The following is a 17,341-nucleotide window of genomic DNA, read 5'->3' as shown; positions in this document are numbered from 1 at the left end:
CACATATTTAGGAATTTTAATATTGATTATAGAAATATCGCCTCCCTATATTTAATTATAAAAATCAATATTTTTGAACACACAAATAACATTTACAATCAAATATATATATATATATAAAAAAACAAAATATTGGAAACACTAATATAGTTGCCTGTCAATGAACATATAACATATCAAAAATATCAATTACCACAATATCGATCACAATATTATTCCCAACATAACTAATATAGTCTTACAAATACACCTAAAAAGACAAATTGAACTAAAAAAATTCCGTCAAGTTAACCTAAAACTTATAAGAGAACAACTATAATAAAATATATATATATATTATATGAAACAAAAATTAAAAAAAGACCCACAAAAAATTGTAAACCTAAACACATATATTTAAAAATACAAAAACAATTATTATCAACTATAAACATATAAAACGTTTATTAATACAAATTACATATATATATATATATACACACACACACACACACACAATATAATGAATATAATGGAAATATAAATAAACAAATATTATATATTAGTTAGAAAATAAAAGATAAATCAGTGTTTACTAAGCAAAGACTCAACTGATACAAAATTCAAACTTTACTAAACAAATAAATAAAATACCATTATAAACATCTATAATAAATAAAATCAAACAAACAATTAACCCCTTCAGCGCGGCGCGGATTTCCGCGCCACGCTGAAGGTTCCTTGCGCGGGCGGGGCCATGACGGAATGGTTCCGTCATGCGCACAGCGCAACCGACGTGCATGACGGAACCGTTCCGTCATGTGCGTCGAAGGGGTTAAGCCAACAATGTCACACTAATTAAAACAACTAAATGCTACAAAAATGATAAACGCTGCAAGAGGAGGAAACTCTGCCAGATTATCACAAGAAACAGTTAATACAGAAATAAATCACCTCAACAACTACAATTTCAAGTAATACATATATTTAAACTAAAAGTTAACTGTTATTAAACTAAAATATATAATTTGACAACACTGTGCAACTTTTATCTTTTTGTATAGAGTACCTAAAGGAAAAGAAAGACAACTTCCCAACTGACAAAATGTTGTAAAATATCAGCTTTAACAATGCACCAAGAATATATAATAAAGTAAGTACTCATATATATTAATTAAAAAACTCTCCCACTGAATAACCAGAAAGAAGTTTAACTCCCTAAACCTCAACAAAATACCATATTTAATTAATGTACCATTTTATTATCTTTCAACAGAACATTCATCACCTGCTCCGTGTTAAAACAAGGTAAAAAAACAAAAGCTTTAGAATAGTTCAGAACATCTCAGCAAAACATACAAGTAAGTAAATAAATAACAAAATACCTGCATTGTTTTAATTGTTAATAAAGATACAAAAGTCAATTTATAATATATTTATACTTTTGAAATATTTACAGATACAATGACGGAAGTGGCTCAATATGCAACTTCACAGAAAGGGAAACAATTCTTATATTTATTGGCTACACCTACAGCCAGGGAAGTGCATCAACAAAAAGCATGAACTGGAATTGCACATTACATACTAATTAACACAAAAAATAATATTGTATGCAATATTATTTTCTACATTGATATTTTTTACAATGATATTAAAAACAATTCTAAAAACGATATCTTTACCTTCGATATTACTGTCCACGATATATTTGAAGTCCTGATAATCATGACTTGATATTTCTAATCTGATATTTCATCCAAACATCACATCTTGGGGGCAAATTGCAATGCGGTTTGGAAGGCCTCCTAACGGCATTTGCTCTGTCCGAATCAGATCGGGAACGTGTCTTTCTGACTGAGGGCCCGATTCCGATCTCGTTTGGAAAGCAAACCGAACCACTCGTGTCCGGAATGCTTTCTATACGACTCATGTCAGGGGAGTCCGACCGAACAAGTACAATGCATTTGAATGCATCCGGATACGATTCGGTCGGACTCCCATTGACTTCAATGGGAGCCTGCGTACCGAACGCATACACAGGCTCCCATTGACAAAAGGGGTGGTTGGGGATCGTGGTGCACCCTGTGGCAGGCACCCCTTGGTGCCTGCCACACTGTTCATGGTCTGAAAGGGGGGACTCATGGGTACCCCCAAAAGCACAATTTGGAGGGCCCCAGGTGAAGGGGGCCTGCTACGGGCCACCAAAGACCGATTTCGGCAGCTTTTTCGATCCGGGCAAAACGAATCGTAAAGGCTGTCCAAATCGTTCATTTTACTTGCTCGCTTGGAAAACCTACTCCATAGAGCTGTGCGATTAGGCTCTGGAGGGCTCTATCTCTCCGTATGCCTTTCGGAACTGATTCGGTCAGCGCTAAGGGTTTCCAGGCATCGTGCTTGGTTGTTCGGAATTGGGAACGAGTCAGTCGGAAACAAGGGCTCCGGATCGGTTTAGGTAAAACCAAATCCGATTCGGAGCCCTTCGAACCGAGATCGAAATCGGGCCCTGAATCGGAAAGGTTTCTGACCAACCAATTACAATGCGAGTTAGGCATTAGAAATATCCCAATCTAAACCCGATGGCATTCTTCAGAATGACCTAGCCCTATGGAGCAGACTGGTACGTCTCTACGGGCCACGTTTCCGAAAGATTGATTACGATGCTGGATTCAGACCGCCTTTCTAAATCGTGCTGTCTGATTTGAATCTGCAGTTAGAATCAGACTTTGGGGACCTGCAGTGGGCTCCTCTGCACCCGGAGCCTTCCCAATCGGGCCTGCCGGGGTAGCCATGAGTTCCCCCTTACCAGCTATGCACAGTGTGGCAGACACCAGGCACCTGGGGGTGCCCACCAGAGGGTGCCCGATTTTCACCAGACACCCCTTTCTTCAATGGGAGCCTATGCATTTGGTCGGAACATAGGCTCCCATTGAAGTCAATAGGAGTTCAACCGAATCTGGAAGCATCCGGATGCATCGTGATCGGCCGGTCGGACTCTACCGATCCGAGTCGATCAGAAATCATTCCCAAACTGATTTGGTCAGAATGATTTCTGAACCGCATCGGAATCAGCCCCTTAGTATCAATCAATAAACCAAGTAGTATTTAAGAGCGCTGCTTGTAACCTGCGAGGGTATCCTGGCTCTTGCTGTAGGTCTCATTTGAGGAGGAGGGGGAGAGTGTTTCATTTGGTCTGGCAACAATTTACATTTATAGAACTTACACATGCCACCATATGGGTACATCATCATCAGTATGACCAAAAATCAGAAAAACAGTCCTGAATTATGTGTGAATGCAAGGAGTCTGATGTCTAATGGATGAATCTATCTAAGTCAATTATGAAAACATTCACACACTCTAATCCTATTATATTTCTCATAAAAGTTATCATCAATCTCTATTGTGTCATGTCATAGGCCCCGGTTTAACTATCAATTGAGGCATGTCAATGTTCTGTTATGAGTAATACCAGAACACTGCATGTAAGCCAAGGGACTTATCTGTGAGTCCTCAACATAGAAAGCCTGGTCTCTAGGAAGGTTTATAGGTCTACTTGTGCTTAATGAGGTGATGGAGGCTGATGCAACCTTACAGTGATCAAGAAGCTTACACTAAATACAACTGTATAAGTGTGCAAGGGTAATGAAACGTGAACACACACATTTTGTAATATTTTTAGCACCTGTGTCACAAAGCCCTTCCATAGTGGTAACTGTGTGGGGATTGTGAGATATTCCACATATGCACACATTGCCAGCATAGCATTTGTAACACCAGAAATACTTGTAAACCATGTAATGGTGAGCTATATGCATATATGTGAATGATAGATACAGTTGTGCACAAAGGCTGGCAACACTTTGGGGTATAATCATTTAGGGCCACAAAGCTGTGGTAGGGCTGCACGCAAGATTCACAGTTTCCACCTGTCTGGCAGGATTTTATGTGGCAGTGCCTCTAAAAATGGGCACAGTTATGGGAACACCAAAAACTGTTCCTGCACGGTATGTACTGAAAAGTCCATGCCATGCAGGAACTGGTGTGCATGCACACAGGCGGGGCACATATTGTGCCTCCTGCATGCACCCCAGGGCGCAGAGGCACAATGGGGCTCTGTAGGGCCCCCTTTGTTTCCTCTCCACCAGTGATTTTTTGAAGAAGAAACCATCAAGAAAACCATGTGTAGAGGAAACTCCTAGTACGCTTGGCGGGACCACAGTGGTCCCGCTAAGCATATTGATGCCTCCTGACCACCGCACCGCTGCACCGCCGCATCACTGCCTGGTGGCTTCGGTGAGGCAATGGCGATCCAACCGCACTAATTGTAATGGGGCAGTCGGGACCACCAGCGCCGCTCCCACACAAGTCTAGCGGTCTGTGGACCTCCAGACTCGTAATCGGCACCTAAATGTTGTGTTCCACTGAAGGGGACACAAGGGCAATCACAAAACTAAATGAGGGTTAGAAAGCCATGCCAAGATACCTTGTGTGGCCCTGAGTGGCTTTCCCTTTCACACAGCCTAGCAAGGTGCTTTGCTGCGTTGTGTTGCATGTTTGTATCAGATATATGGCTTTTTGTGTGCATTACTGCAATGGGTCACTGCACATCTGCAATTTGGATTCATGCCCATATATGTAGCAATTCTTCACATAACTAATAAACTATATTGCTGAAAAACACCATCATATATTATTGGCTTCTTCCATGTATTGCTAAATCGGACAACATTAACATATGAGTTGTGTGGCCCTTAATGTTGCTGCATAAGTGTTACTGCATGGCTATTTACATGCCGTGATATTGGCCAATGCATAAGAAATGTATGAGTCTGTGCAGACCTTATGTTTCTGTAGTAGGGCCACTGCATGGACCTTTGCGCTGCTGCATAAGTGCTACTGCGTGGCTATTTGCATTGCGTGATATAGGCCATCGCAAAGGAAATGTATGAGTCTGTGTGGGTCTCTGCATTGCTTTGCTGCATTAGTGCTGCTGTGTGGTTATTTGCATTTTACTATATAGGCCACTGCATAGGTAACATATGATTTGCATGGCTATTTACATTGAGCTACATAGGCCACTGTGTAGGTATGTAGGTATAGCATGGTCCCTTGTGTTGTTAGGGAGAGAGTAGTGCATCACGCAATTTACATTTGTGTAGAAATTCGTCTGTAAAATCAATACAAAATACAACAACCTGCCTGTCACATGCAGCAAATGATGCAATGGGTGTGGCTGCATACCAGTAAGTGTAAAGGTTACTTTCCCTTTCTGTTAGTGCCTTTCGGTTGGAGCTGGTGGTGTGAGGAGTTTGAGAGTATTTGGTAGGTTTGGCACTGTTTCTTGTGGAGTCGGTGTTCGTTCCATCCTTGTCATGCATTTTTTGTATTGTTTTGATATCCAAGTGTTGTGCTTTGCACTTCTTATTGTCTTAGTATTGTTAGGTGTTTGTCTATTTTGTGGTTTATATTTGTTAGGTATAGTTAAGGGTTTAAAGGTATTTTGTTTGTAGGGATTAGTTGGTGTAGGCCTTGTGCCACTGTGGCCATGTCTGCAAAGGGGAGAGGGCAAATCTTCACAGAGGTGGAAGTTGATGCACTGATTTAACTAATTGTACACTACTTTCCATGTGTGTTTGCTACTGGAGGGAGAGTCAGCAAAGGCTAACCACCTAGGACAGATAGGAGCATGTGCAAAGACACATGTTGAAGGTGTCCCCCAAAGAGCAGTCCGTGTCACAGGTAAAACATCAGGCCGGACTAGCCATAGCGAGCAGCGGGCATTTCCCCTGTGGGCCACCAGGGTGGGGGCTGGTTTTAGATCCTTGGGGGGCCTTTTTTGTTACTGGGTTGCTGGTTTTGCAGAATAGCTGTAATTCCAGCCCCCAGCGACAAAAGCGTCAAGCTTTTCCACTAGTGCCCATGACCCCCCTCCTCCCTGGCCAGTCAAGCTTTTTGCCAGGGCCCTGTTTTGGTTTCCAGTCTGGCCCTGTAAAACATTGATGGGCAGATGTTATTACTCACGAGGCTGATGTGCTGGACCTACTGGGTTTGGAGATTGGAGGCCCTGTAAGTATGCATTAATTTTCCATTAGATTGTTGTCATGTTAATAACTTAGTTAAGGTATGCATCATTTTCAACATAAAGGGCCTCATTATGATGTCAGGCAGAAACCCATCCAACAGCTTGTCAAAGGCTTTCTGCCTGACATCATAAGGTCCCCACACCCAATGTTCTTTGTCCACTATCTGGGTGATATACACATCTCACCCCAGAGGAGCCATTCCGAGTCAGCTGACATTAGACACTAACAGGCACGCTTTTTTGGTTAAGGCAGAGAAATTGTATTTTCTAAAATTGCCATTTCTAAAGTAGTAATATAAAATCAATCAGACTTGACCATTAAGTTGGATTTCTATTAAAATGAGCGCATGAATTATGGTTCTAGCTGCTCCCAAACTAAAGTTACGGGTTATAGGTTGTTATAATGTGACTGAGTGTTTCCTACACACTGTCCTATAAGCACTTATTGCATGTCTTAGGGATGACTTTTAGGTATTCAAAAAGGAAGGTCTAGACTTGGTAAAATGTTTATTTCGCCAGGTCAAAATGGAAGTTTAAAACTGCAAACACAGGCTGCAAGTGCAGACCTGGAGGTATGTTTTACAGTGCTATTTTAGTGGGTGGTAAAATGAGTGCTGCAGTCCACTACAAGTATTTAATTTACATGCCCTAGGTGCCCTATACCTGGGATTTTCAAATAAATTAAATAGTCTATTCCGGTGTATACAATACATGAAATAAAATAAAACACACTTACCTTCCTCCATCGAGCACGACATTCTCAATCATCTTCTCTCCTCAAGAAGTCTCCTAAGCCAGTCCTGGCACTGCTCTCATGCTAATGAGAGCAGCACACTGACTGGACAGAACAGCCTCTGTCGGCGCTCCTGAGTAACCCTGGGCGAGACACTACGCTTCGCCCACGTAGTGTACGTAGCGCTGCCTGCTTCACAGTTTTCGAAGTAGGCGAAGCAGGCTAGCGCTACGCACACCCAGGGCGAAGCGTAGCTGCCTGCCGCCGCCACCCGCCTCCCGCCTTTTAAATCAAACCTGCATTTTAAAATAAATACCAAGTAAAGAAACTTACCTGGAGCGCCGCGTCTCCAGGGCTCCCTCTTCATTATTTCCGACGTCTTCTAACAAATGTGCATGCGCGGACGCCCGCGCATGCGCATTTCTTTTGAGAAATGCGCATGTGCGGGCGTCCGCGCATGCGCATTTGTTAGAAGACGTCGGAAATAATGAAGAGGGAGCCCTGGAGACGCGGCGCTCCAGGTAAGTTTCTTTACTTGGTATTTATTTTAAAATGCAGGTTTGATTTAAAAGGAGGGCAGGCGGGAGGCGGGAGGGCAGGCGGGAGGCGGGTGGCGCGTAGTGGGGGCTACGCGAAGCACGTAGTGTGCGTAGATTTGGGCACACTACGCGCTGCTTCACGTAGCCCCACTACACCCACTACGCCCACCCTTACTCCTGAGGGCAATGGATGCCTGCACTTACTCTCAACCCAGCTGTCTTTAGACAGCTTGATTGAGAGTTTTAAAGTGCACATGTCTAGCTGGCCGTCACAAGACGGCCGGCAAAAGCAATATACACACTTTAAACAAGTGCAGAAGGGAGCTCACCCTCCTATCTGCTTCTGCTGCCATTCAGAAAGCCCTGCCCATTCCTGACACTCCATTTAAGATGGGGTGTCGAAAAATAAAGTGGTAATGAATTAACTTTATTACCATTTTATTTTTCGTCTCTGGGGGCATTTCAGTGGGTTGAAGCTCCTCCGATATAACAGATGTAAATGAAGAGCAGCCCCTGACAAATTCTACCATATTTATTAGGGAGAGTATAAGCACTTTACTACTGGCTTGCAAGAGTAAAAATACTCAAAGACCTTTGGAAAACAAAAAAGGAGTCAGTCACAAAAGGCAAAACATCTGGGGACTATCTCACAAAAGATGGTCATTTCCAACTGCTGGGCTTCTTTAAATCCATTGCAAACTTTACTGATTCCCTGTTCATATAATAGCCCTTATTACGAGTTCTGCAGTCCAATGGACCGCCAAACCTGTGGTAGCAATCTATGGAAAGCCAGACCTGCATTCCGCCCAACACAATAGGACTGTGGCGGTTGGACCGCGACAGGACCGCTGCTGCCACCAGTGATCCACAATCCCTGATGGTGGCACAGTGCTAAAGACTGGGGGTGAATGTTTTGATTTGTTCTGCATTCCGTCCATCAATTGTGTGTCTTTTGCTTTCTCACCGTAAGTGCACTGGGCAGACACTGTGCCACTGGAATTAAGCTATCCTGGCGGACGAGGGGTGAAACCCTGAACCCGGTCCTAGGATGCTTGTTTCCAGTCCAGGGAGGACCTGGCTTGGCAGTTCGGGCTGGACTGTTCCCATGAGGCACAGGGTCAAGACTGATTTGCATATGGCCAGGTCTAAACTGGGGTGGCATGGTGAGCAACAGAATGATGGATTTAATCCAGATCTCTTGACTGGGGGTGAATGTTTTGATTTGTTCTGCATTTCGTCCGTCAATTGTGTGTCTTTTGCTGTCTCGCCCTAAGTGCGCCGGGCATGCCCAGACATGGGTCCCGGGCTCACTGTAGCACTGGAATCAAGCTATCCTGGCTTAAGAGGGGTGAAACCCCAAAACCGGTCCTAGGATGCTTGTTTCTGGTCTAGGGAGGACCTGGCTTGGCAGTTCAGGCTTGACTGTTCCCATAAGGCACAGGGTGATGACTGATTTGCATATGGCCAGGTTTAAACTGAGGTGGCATGGTGAGCAAAAGAATGATGGATTTAACCCAGATCTCTTGATTGTGAGTGAATGTTTTGATTTGTTATGCATTCCGTCCATCAATTGTGTGTCTTTTTCTTTCTCGCCCTAAGTGCGCCGGATGTGCCAAGACGTGGGTCCCGGGCTCACTGTGCCACTGGAATTAAGCTATCCTGGCTGAAGAAGGGTAAAACCCCTAAACCGGTCCTAGGATGCTTGTTTCCGGTCCAGGGAGAACCCGGCTTGGCAGTTCGGGATGGACTGTTCCCATGAGGCACAGTGCCAAGACTGATTTGCATATGGCCAGGTCTAAACTGGGGTGGCATCGTGAGCAAAAGAATGATGGATTTAACCCAGATCTCTTGACTGGGGGTGAATGTTTTGATTTGTTCTGCATTCCGTCCATCAATTGTTTGTCTTTTGCTTTCTCGCCCTAAGTGCGCCGGGCATGCCTAGAAGTGGGTCCCAGGCTCACTGTGCCACTGGAATCAAGCTATCCTAGCTGAAGAGGGGTTAAACCCCGAACCCGGTCCTAGGATGCTTGTTTCCGGTCGAGGGATTACCTGGCTTGGCAGTTCGGGCTGGACTGTTCCCATGAGGCACAGGGTGAAGACTGATTTGCATATGGCCAGGTCTAAAATGGGGTGGCATGGTGAGCAAAAGAATGATGGATTTAACCCAGATCTCTTGACTGAGGGTGAATGTTTTGATTTGTTCTGCATTCTGTCCATCGATTGTGTGTCTTTCGCTTTCTCGCTCCTAATATGCTGGCAGTGTCGCTGTGGCACCGCCAAGCATATTAAAAGTTTCCTTGCCACTACATTTTTCATCGCGGTGAGACCGCCATGAAAAGTGTGGCGGTGTGGAAACAAAGGGGGCCATATGGGGCCACCGGTTGCCTCTGCGCCACAGGGTGCATTGAGTGGGGCACATGTTGCGGCCCCCTGTGTGCATTGACCCCCAGTTCCTGCAGGGCATGGACTTGACAGTCCATACTCTGCAGTAACTGCCTCTCATTGTGGTGCCTTTTTCAAAGGCACCGCAGTGGGACCGCCAAAGAACCACCCGCCAGAGTAAAATAAGTCATATTCTGGTGGGCGGTCTTTAATGACTTTGGCTGTCTCGGAGCGGGCGGGAGTTTGGCGGCACCGCTCTGAGACCACCAAGGCCCAAAGTTGGGTAAGAATTGATGGACCTTTTGAGGAAGGTTCACTATATCCCCTCAGCAATGACATTTAGGAAAGCGATTTAGGTTTTTTTGTTTGATGTATTATGGAAATGCTGTGCTGGATGGTATCATAGAACCTTTGGTAGCAATGGCATTTTGATTGCAAAAGATATAATGATAAATTGAACTTGTTCAGGCCTGTCTAGTGTGGTTGGGAACTGTTTACTAATGTCTTTCAGAGAACAGACGTAAGTAGCATGTTTATTTGGAAGAAGATCTAAAGTTAGGGAACAGAAGATGGCCCCTTCCAAAAGTCTGCAGGTATCAAGGATATTTGGCTAGGATACCTCATCCACTTATATCGTGGCATGCTTCTTCATAGGTAAACTATCCTCACCGTATTAGGGATATTATCACCACGGTGGACCCAACTGTGTTTTGGGAGTTTTTAGTAAGCGGGTACTGTGTTGTAGATGTATGTTGTAAAGGATGTGGTGCTAGGGTGATACCTCTAACTCTCTTTTGGCGTATTGATGAAACGAAGATGGCCACAATCACCTATACTGTTATGAATCCTCTTATATAACCTCAGGACTACATACAGAACTTTACAAAACTCACAAGCAAAACTATAAATACGGACATATTCACACATATAACAAAATAGTTTATTAGCAGTTGAATGACCTACTCAAATATTGTTGCTCGATCTGCTTTTTGGGAGTCCACCGTCTGCCATAAATAGGACCTACAGTATGATAAAGATAAAAGGGACATTGCACAAATATGTTGAACCAGAGAAGGAAGTGCATCTATACTGCAAACATGAACCTGGTTTCACCTGGTGTTCTCTTGCCCTCAATGACCCCATTAAGAGGATACGTTAAACACAGATTGTCATTCCAGTCAAGGGTGTTTTGACAACGCTGTAGCTCTTTTTTAAATATTTAGCACACTGTGCACTAATACAACTTGTGATAGATCTAAGTCTGTCCTTGAAATCTAGCACATTATTTATTTTTTCTGAAAGAAGTAAGGTGTAACTGGAAGAACTGTTGAGTTTATAATTCACACAAAAAGCTCTTCCAGCATACTTTAAGGGCATCTGTAACGTAACCTGCCAGAGATGTGGTGTTAAGCTCCCGCAGTAATAAATTCAAACCATTAGTTTCCATGGGTGGACTAGTTAAAAATGTGGAAGGCTCAAGCACAAAACAAGCCCCAAAATGCGAGCAGAGTGCCCCTGAACATGCTTTTATTAAATAGTGACTTTGAAGAAACATCTGAGGCACAACCATCACACGAACTCAAGAGCTCTTTTGTATGTAGACGCACTCAAGTAGCCTGTGCCACATTCATGAGGAGCTAAAGTACGTCCTAATCTTAGTTTCACACGCCTATCTGAGGTGACCTGGTGCCAGGCCAGCCGCAGACTTCTAATTCTCGGTTCACAGGTGCAACGGCAGACATCTGGGAGGGCAAAAGGCCCCTTATTAATGTGCTGCTGCATTTCGAGAGACAGCAGGCCCCAATTCGCAATAAGCAGGATGGCATTCTGCAAATGCAGATGCTTCGTTATCACTCTCTTGTCTAAACATATAGGGGTATGCCCGAATAACCCCACTATACCTCGCCACGAAACTGACTAAACATTAACCTGGAATATAATGGGGATAGATCATACAGTTATTTGTACCACAAGGAAACATGACTTAATCACGGGAATGTGAGTATGATTTGCATTAAACATTTTATTTGCTTTGTTATGATATAGTAATCCTCACATCTCACATTTAGTACACGGCGTTTATGTTAAAAGTAGACGAAAAGAGAAAGGAAACACATCGGAAAGAATTTCAGCAAAAGAATAACAACGAAAACAGAATAAATCTTGTCTTCAGTCTTTCTTCAGTCTCAAACAAGATGGGATCCAATGCGAATCCACACAGGAGGTGGTGCTTGCATAGTGTCACATTGGACCTTTTGATTGTGTGTCCATATTAATATTTAATTTTTGAAGATCGGATGACTCCTTCAATGGCAACGGCCTACTTGTATTTTAGTTGTCATTCTTGTGCTGAGATTCTTTGTGATTTCTTTCCTTTCTCTTTTTTTTTTGTCTTCTTTTAACAATGTAGGAAGGTAGGATCTGACCACATGGCTACCCCCACTTTTTGCCTGGTGTTTTGCTGGTTTTTGACTATTCTAATCAGAACCCCAGTCTATCTGCTTTCTCCTTAAATGTATTGACAAGAACTTAGGTGCACTCCAGATTGGATACTGGGACACCCTTATAAGTCCCTAGTATATGGTACACATATACCCAGGGCATAGGTAGACCAGAGGCCTCCCAAGGGCTGAAGCATGTATTATGCCACCCATGGAAAGCCATGAAAAATTGAATTACAGGCTTGCCATTGCAGCCTGTGTAAGATGGTTCATGCACCATTTAAATTAGATATAGGTGATAGAGCATTGTGATATTCTGAAAATTGTAGGGGTACATTATATTCATGAATAGTCCGTACCCACATATAATCTTGTGTGTGTTAATATTAGTTAGTAAATTGTTCCGTAATAATTAATGGAAAATGAAGTATTAAAATGAGTCGTGCCATTCGAGAAAAAGTAAAATGGCATTTAGATGGATTTATGTAATTATCGATGTTCATTGCAGATGCTTAATGAACTAGCTCATGTGTAATGTAATTAATTAGATTTAAACGTGCACCATATTAAAGTCTGCACATGTAGAAATGATTAATTGTGTTTTAAATGTGATGAAATGTAGTGCTTGTAGATGCAACATTTATTAATGCGTGTAATTCCTGATGTGTAAGGCCTAAATGAATGTTCACGTTTGGTATGAAAGGCCTATTTGTTTCCTTATGTTAGCTGGTTTGTGTAGGCCTGAAATGCATTTTCCCTGGTAAAGCTCTCATTTGGAGGCAGTCAGCGAAATTCATGTGCGCGCACGGTTGTTCTGTTCTCATGCTTCTTTTGCAGGTGCAAGGACACCATCCTCGTTAGGTAGACTAACGCCTTTTGTTTTAAGAGTTAGGTATGGAGGAGACCCGCTACAATGTATTTAGGAATGCCGATAATTGGAAGCCGATATTCTTTCTCGCTGAAGAAGCCTGAGACCCAAGGGCATATCAACCGTTGCTGGACCGAGTACAAGTTTTAGTGGAAAATTACCTACGAGAGGTGCCTGGCCAGAGGAGGTGTTTCAGGGGCGTGTTCTATCAATTGTAGATTTTGCATTAGGGACAGTGCCCCGGGGGATGAGTTAGCAGAGAGCCGTTAGAGGGTAGAAGGAAGAGATCAATTCTTAGGAGGAAGACTTAGAATGAACTTTGTAGCTTTGGCTACTGACCCTTACAGAGTGAGTGTACTTCTTAGGAAGTCTTCACGAGCTGACACCTTTTCTTGTTCTTGCCTGGGAAATGCTAAGTAGGGATACCACTTTAGTGATAGAGTATGTACAGATTAATGGATTTCTTTAACAGCTGCTAATGAAGACTAATATAGATATTGGAGCAGTTATTGCCTTTTTAGTATTTTCGGAGTTGCTCATTCTTTTCATATTGCATCGGATTAGACTAATTCGTAGGATGAACTTTGTATTAGTGCCCATGTATTTGTGCCCATGTATTTCTTCAACCTCATCATGAGGTGCTTGTATGTTCAGTTATTCTTGGCTTTGTAATAAAACCCCTAAATTGGAATTCGGAGTCAGTGATCCTTTCTGAGTGTAAATTGATTGGTCCATGCTGTCTAATTGTAAATGTATTGGTTTTCTCCCCTTTTCACTATTCAGCAGGTTATAAAGGTCCAGTCGTCCAAGGATTCTTAGTGAGATCTGTAGTAGAATTCAGCGTTATCAGTTGGTAGCAGAGGAGGATGGTTACCTCTGTAGTAAGGGGAGACGTAGAGAAGGGTAGTCATTGAGTCCCCATAGAGCCCAAGTGATGGTTATCCAGTGGATTGTGAGCGGAGGACGACGGAGTTTGATGGAAATCGACGGAGAGTGACGGTGTGGCAGAAGCAGCAGTTTGTGGTAGAGTGAGTATGAACAGGGATGTGTGTCTGTTAGATTGCGGTGTTGTTTTGATTGTGTGATGTCTTGCGGAGTTGGGATGAGAGTTGAGTGATTGTGGTTTCGGGCCAAACGCGTGCGGTCCATGAGAGTTGAAATTGTCTGACCAGTGATTGTGGGAGTCATGAGACATCTTTGACTGACCCACCAGTGATAGGGAAACGTGTGTGTGAGTGTGTAAGTAACCGACACAAGTCTAGGGTTACGGTATGTGGAATATTGAATGGTTGGATCCTATCAATTAAGTACATGACTGTCTGGTCGTTCGTGAGAAGATAGTCTAGGGGAATGTCCGGTTGCTTCGTGGACAGAAAGGTTGCCGAAGTTCAGGTCGACAATTGTGAGAGACTATCCGTTTGTTTGGTGGACAGATAGTCAGAGAAGTGACTGTTTGGTTGTTTGGTGGACAAACAGTTATTTCATTGTATGAGAGAGACAAGTGAGTGTGCGAGAGACAAATTGTAAAGGAGGAGAACTACTGCATTTGGAGGAAGAGTGACTTCAGAGAGTGTCGCTCTGCGATAGGTCGGTTGGTGTGAAGCTGCGCTGATATTGGTGGATTGACATCAGGAAGAAAAACAAAAACACTGTGTGTAAAAGAAAGTCGATTTAATCATGAAATGTTTTAAAGTTTTACGAGATATGTGTAGAGGAGATAGAAGGGTGGTTACTCGAGGGGGAGAAGAAGCTCCACCTGAGGATACCCCAGCCCATTACATGGCTACAAATGTGGGAACGCATACCATAATTTGGCTCGAAAATTGGCATAAAATTACTGAAAAAGAGGGAGAATTGGCTTTTACGCGTTATAGTACTTTCAGGTTGGAAGTGTTGTACCAGTTGAAATTAATGATGTCTTCATTGCGACCTCTACCCAGACCAACACAGTTTGAGGAGCTACATGCATGGATGAGAGCAGCACATAACAAGAAAAGAGATCGAAGTCAGAAAAGGGTGAAAAAGTCGATCAGGGCATTTCAAGATGCGCGATGGGATGCATAGGAGAAAAGATGGAGGGTGGAAACTATCGATGGGGATAGGCTATTCTTGTTGATGGTGAAAGTAGGAGTTACACAGAAGAAGTGTGGCGAGGAAGATGATAGTGACACAGATGACAGCTTGTTAGACAGATTGCTATCAGAAAGACCGCCTCCATATAATCCAGATTCAGAACAAGGAAAGTCATTATTAACAGAAGGGACTGGAGAGTCGCAGATTCATCCTAGTGCGAATGTAGTTGGAAGAATTTCAATAGGTACAGAAGGGATGGGAACACAGACACCAACAGGAACTGAAGCTAAAGGAGTTACAGTTGTCCCAAGGCTAGCGGATGCTCTTACAGTGCCAGTTACCATTGGTCCCATAATGTCAGTATATGACCCAGACTAAGCAAGAAATGGAAGTCTAGCACAATTAGCAGTAGGAGAGGGGACTGGTTCTGGAGGGAATGGCATAGTGAGTGGAATAGCTCACCTTCTGAGACCCATAGAATCAAGTACGCCATTGCCAGCTACTGCAGACTCCTCTAGAGGACAGGTGGATGTAAGAACGGTGAGACTAAGATGTGGGAACTGCCAGTGAGAGGTCACAATGACAGGATGACAGGAGATTGGGATTACGGAAATTCAGGAAGCCGACCAGTTCTTAGGAATATAGGGTAAGGGAACCGAGGTGGAGATCAGAGCAGTGAGAATGGAGAATCGAGTTGTACATCTAGTCGAGGGACCCTGAAAGTTGCTATAAAAGCAAAGATGTTGGATGTGGTGAGGTTAAAAGCTGAAGTAGATTAGATAACTAGTGGGAATCTGTCTTTGGAAAGAGTGGAACTTTATGAACCAGACGAGTTGCTATTTGTAGCAAAGGATGTAACTCGCAGGGCAAGGACAGCACTTGAGAAACTGACAGATTTGGCAAAGAGATATGAGGTGGATCTGTCCAAAACAAAGATGTTGCAGGGAAGTCACAGATTGCAGTATAGTCATCAGGAATTGGAAGTGAAGAGAATAGAGTCATAGGGTTGAAAGCTCACATTTGGGAATTGATTGTGGGGATACGTGCCTAGAGCATGCTTGATAAGTGGGAGGAAAGATGGTCCAAGAAGAAGAATACTAAAAAGAGCGTCAGAGAGACACCGCCTCCAGGAGTGGGTATGGTAGGGGTGGAGAATTACCCTTTACGAGAGGTACAAAATGGAGGTTGTGTGCATGTGCCTTAGAGTAGAGGTGATTTGGCAGCATTTATGAACAAATTCCCTCGGCTGAGGAAGAAGTCTGTCGAGTGGTACAAGCAGGTCGACCACTTTGTAAAAATCTTGAAAGTGCTGTTGGTTGATCTGAACACATTGTTTGCTATCGTGGTACCAAGTGATTTGTGGGCGGCTTGTAAAGTTGCAGTTGATTGGCCGACTTCTGAACCAGACAGGGATTCTGTTACCAATGGTCCTTCGCCTATTGTTATGAAAAAGTTTGAACAGGTAATTACATGGCTGAAATCCAAAATCTCACCACAGGACATTGATTGGGTTAAAACAGATCAAACCGTTCAAGAACCGAAAGAGTCCGTCCTCGAATATTACGAAAGGCTTCTACAAGCCTTTAAGCAGTACAGTGGGCTAAACACATTAGACCCCAAAGACATGGGACAGTTTGTTTCCAAGTTCGTTTTGGGTCTGAGACCGGAAGTTAGCTTCATGATTTAGCAGCATTTGATCTGCTGGCAGAACAAGTCAGTGGATGAAATACTGTGGTACACCAGGTACTGCAATGATGTATTGGATTCTTGACCTTGTTAGGTAGGTCGCCCCCCCTCCGCACAGCACTGCCTGTGCGTCCTGTCCCTGCCCCAGCTGCCGCTGCTGAGGAAAGTTGAGGCCCTCCTCCACCCGCAGGCTACCACCTGCGCCTCATCCCCGGTGCCCAGTGGTAGGCCTTAGGTCTGTTCCATTGTTCATTGTACTGCCCATATTGTTTTCTATTTTGCTGTCTGTGACTGCTGTTGTCTGTCTTCCCCCTGTGCCTGTATTTTCTCCTGTACCGTTCTCTCCTTCTGTTCCCATCGTCACCCCCATGATTCTGTGCCCGTTTTTCCTTCTGTGACCCCCGTGATCTGTGCCCGTTTTTCCTTCTGTGCCCCCGTGATTCTGTGCCCATTTTTCCTTCTGTGACCCCCGTGATCTGTGCCCGGTTTTCCTTCTGTGCCCCCGTGATTCTGTGCCCTTGCCTTCCGTGCCGTTCACCTCTCCCATTCCCGCCG

The sequence above is a fragment of the Triturus cristatus genome, chromosome 4_1, assembly GCF_964204655.1.
Source record: "Triturus cristatus chromosome 4_1, aTriCri1.1, whole genome shotgun sequence".
Classification (NCBI taxonomy): domain Eukaryota; kingdom Metazoa; phylum Chordata; class Amphibia; order Caudata; family Salamandridae; genus Triturus; species Triturus cristatus.
Note: the sequence above shows the minus strand (reverse complement) of the source record.